General features: G+C 39.3%; 1 pseudogene; it reads left to right on the forward strand.

The window, feature by feature from the left end:
• Positions 1-2,705: 2,705 nt before the first annotated feature.
• On the forward strand, positions 2,706-3,728 carry LOC110584520 (annotated as a pseudogene).
• The last annotated feature ends 529 nt before the right edge of the window (positions 3,729-4,257 follow it).

Consider the following 4,257-nt stretch of genomic DNA (forward strand, 5'->3'; position numbering starts at 1 on the left):
CAGCATTACCTTAATCCCCAAACCAGGCAAAGACCCCATCAAAAAGGGGAATTTCAGACTGATATTCCTGATGAATATAGATTCCAAAATCCTCAACAAAATCCTAGCTAACAGGATCCAACAATACATTGAAAGGATCATCCACCACGACCAAGTGGGATTTATCCCCGGGATGCAAGGGTGGTTCAACATTCGCAAATCAATCAATGTGATAGAACACATTAATAAGAGGAGAAGAACCATATGGTTATCTCAATTGATGCAGAAAAAGCATTTGACAAAGTACAACATCCTTTCCTGATTAAAACTCTTCAGAGTATAGGGATAGAGGGAACATTCCTCAAGTTCATAAAATCCATCTATGAAAAACCCACAGCGAATATCATCCTCAGTGGGGAAAAGCTGAGAACCTTTCCCTTAAGATCAGGAACACGACAAGGATGACCACTCTCACCACTCTTGTTCAATATAGTACGAGAAGGCCTAGCAACAGCAATCAGACAACAAAAAGAAATAAAAGGTATTTAAATTGGCAAAGAAGAAGTCAAACTCTCTCTTTTCACAGATGACATGATACTTTATGTGGAAAACCCAAAAGACTGCACCCCCAAATTACTAGAACTCATACAGCAATTCAGTAATGCGGCAGGATACAAAATCAACATGCAGAAATCAGTTGCTTTCTTATACACTAACAACGCAACTGTAGAAAGAGAAATTAGAGAAACAATTCCATTTACAATGGCACCAAAAACCATAAGATACCTCGGAATAAACCTAACCACAGAGGTAAAGGATCTATACTCTAGGAACTACAGAACACTCATGAAAGAAATTGAAGAAGAAACAAAAAAAATGGAAAAATATCCATGCTAATGGATCAGAAGAATAAACATTGTTAAAATGTCTATGCTACCCAGAGCAATCTATACCTTCAATGCCATCCCAATCAAAATTCCAATGACATTTTTCCAAGTGCTGGAACAAACAATCCTAAAATTTGTATGGAATCAGAAAAGACCCCGAATTGCCAAGGAAATGTTGAAAAAGAAAAACAAAGCTGGAGGCCTCACTTTGCCCAATTTCAAGCTTATTACAAAGCTGTGATCACCAAGACAGCATGGTACTGGCACAAAAGCAGACATATAGACCAATGGAAGAGAATAGAGAACCCAGATATGGACCCTCATCTCTGTGGTCAAATAATCTTCGACAACGCAGGAAAAAGTATGCAGTGGAAAAAAGACAGTCTCTTCAATAAATGGTGCTGGGAAAATTAGACAGCCACATGCAGAAGAATGAAACTCGACCATTCTCTAACACCATACACAAAGCTAAACTCAAAATGGATGAAAGACCTCAATGTGAGACAGGAATCCATCAAAATCCTAGAGGAGAACATAGGCAGTAACTTCTTTGACATCAGCACAGCAACTTCTTTCAAGATACATCTCTAAAAGCTAGTGAAACAAAAGCAAAAATGAACTTTTGGGACTTCATCAAGATAAAAAGCTTCTGCACAGCAAAGGAATCAGTCAACAAAACAAAGAGGCAACCCACAAAATGGGAGAAGATATTTGCAAATGACACTACAGATAAAGGGTTGGTATCCAAGATCTATAAAGAACTTCTCAAACTCAACACCCAAAAAACAAATAATCAAGTCAAAAAGTGGGCAAACATATGAAAAGACACTTCTCCAAAGAAGACATACAAATGGCTAACAGACACATGAAAAAATGTTCATCATCATTAGCCATCAGGGAAATTCCAATCAAAACCACATTGAGATACCACCTTACACCAGTTAGAATGGCAAAAATGGACAGGAAGAGAAACAACAAATGTTGGAGAGGTTGTGGAGAAAGGGGAGCCCTCTTACACTGTTGGTGGGAATGCAAGTTGGTACAGCCACTTTGGAAAACAGTGTGGAGGTTCCTCAAAAGTTTAAAAATAGAGTGATCCCATGACCCAGCAATTGCAATCCTGGGTATTTACCCCAAAGACACAGATGTAGTGAAAAGAAGGGCCATATGCACCCCAATGTTCATAGCAGCATTGTCCGCAATAGCAAACTGTGGAAAGAGCCGAGATGCCCTTCAACAGATGAATGGATAAAGAAGATGTGGTCCATAGACACAATGGAATATTACTCAGCCATCAGAAAAGATGAATACCCAACTTTTACATCAACATGGGTGGGACTGGAGGAGATTATGCTAAGTGAAATAAGTCAAGCAGAGAAAGTCAATTATCATATGGTTTTACTTATTTGTGGAACATAAGGAATAGCATGGAGGACATTAGGAGAAGGAAGGGAAAAATGAGGGTGGGGGTTTGGAGGGAGAGATGAACCATGAGAGACCATGGACTCTGAGAAATAAACAGGGTTTTAGAGGGGTGGGTAGAGGGGGGATTGGTTAGCCTGGTGATGGGTATTAAGGAGGGCACGTACTGCATGGAGCACTAGGTGTTATACGAAAACAATGGATCGTGGATCACCACATCAAAAACCAATGATGTAGTGTATGGTGACTAACATAACATAATAAAATTTAAAAAAAAACAAAAGCAAAACAAAAAAAAGAAAATCCTAGCTAGGTGGGGAGAAGCCAAAGCGCGACACCCCCTACTGTTGTGGTGGTCGCTCGCGTTCAGCCCACTGGGTCTGTGCTGCCCTTTGCTGTTGCGGCTACCGTGGGACCATGGCAGCACTCGTGGTGTTCCTATCCTTGTTGGCGGCGGGTGTTTTGGGGAATGAGTTTAGTATATTAAAATTACCAGGGTCTGTTGTTTTCCGAGATGGAAATTGGCGTATACCTCTTGGCCAGGACTTGCAGTGGGTAACCTGTTCCATTGACCTTGGGCTACCATTTTGGTGATGGAGAAGGGAGTAGACAAACTTGCTCTACCCCCAGGCAGTGTAATTTCGCACCCTTTGCTGAATGCAGTTCCTTTTAGTCTTGACAGCGTTGCAAATTCCATTCACTCCTTATTTTCTGAAGAAACTCCTGTAGCTTTGCAGTTGGCTCCCAGTGAGGAGAGAATGTATATGGTGGGGAAGGCAAACTCGGTTTTTGAAGATCTCTCCCTAACGTTAGGACAGCTCCGCAATTGCCTGTTCCAGGAAAACTCTGCTCTCAATTCACTTCCCCTCAATTCTCTGAGTAGGAACATTGAAGTTGATCTGCTCTTTCTTTCTGAATTGCAAATGCTACATGATATTTCAAGTTTGATGTCTTGACATAAGCATCTAGCCAAGGATCATTCTCCTGATTTATATTCACTGGAGCTGGCAGATTTGGATGAAATTGGGAAACATTATGCGAAGATTCTAAACAATTCAGAGATGCTTCCAAGATCCTTGCTGATGCTCTGCAAAAGTTCACAGATGACATGTACAACCTTTTTTTTTTTTTTTTGACATGTACAACCTTTATGGTGGGAATGCAGTGGTGGAGTTAGTGACCATCCAATCATTTGACACATCTCTTGTCAGGAAGACAAGGACTATTCATGAGGCAAAACAAGTGAAGAACCCATCAAGCCCCTATAACCTCGCATATAAATATAACCTTGAGTATCCAGTGGTTTTCAACATGGTACTTTGGATAATGATCACCTTGGCCTTGGCTGTGATTATCACCTCTTACAATATATGGAACATATATCTTGGATATGACAGCATTATTTATAAGATGACAAACCAGAAGATTCGAATGGATTGAATTCTCCTCATGCCAAACTTAGAAAAGGGGTTTGGAAATTGGCTGTTTTGTTAAACCTTTTAGTGTAGTTTAAAAGTAGATGGTATACTTTAAATTTATAAAAAAGAAAAAAGAAAATTTTGTTCTCCACGTGCCTGTGATGTTCTTTTAGAGTGAATTATAGTATTGATGTGAATTGATTTGTGTGCTCTAGATTCCATAATATGCTCAAATACGATATAACCATTTAATATAATTTCATTCCATTTAACACTTGGAAATGTGCAGTGAAATAAATGTAAAACATTTAGAATAACTTGTGTTATTTATGTTGGGGAAAATGCACTGAATTTATTAGACAAACTTAGGAGTGCTTAACTTCCTCACACAGGACAGGTGAAAATGACGTTTGGGCTGTTCTATACCATGAACCATTTGTAAATGTCTTAATTTGATGTAAATATCTCTGAAACAGAAGGTATTTAACTTCAAGTAGCCCTAAATTGTGGGAGTACTTACATAGTGACTGAGATTGAGAACTGCATCTGAT

The sequence above is a fragment of the Neomonachus schauinslandi genome, unplaced genomic scaffold (assembly GCF_002201575.2).
Source record: "Neomonachus schauinslandi unplaced genomic scaffold, ASM220157v2 HiC_scaffold_1589, whole genome shotgun sequence".
Classification (NCBI taxonomy): Eukaryota; Metazoa; Chordata; class Mammalia; order Carnivora; family Phocidae; genus Neomonachus; species Neomonachus schauinslandi.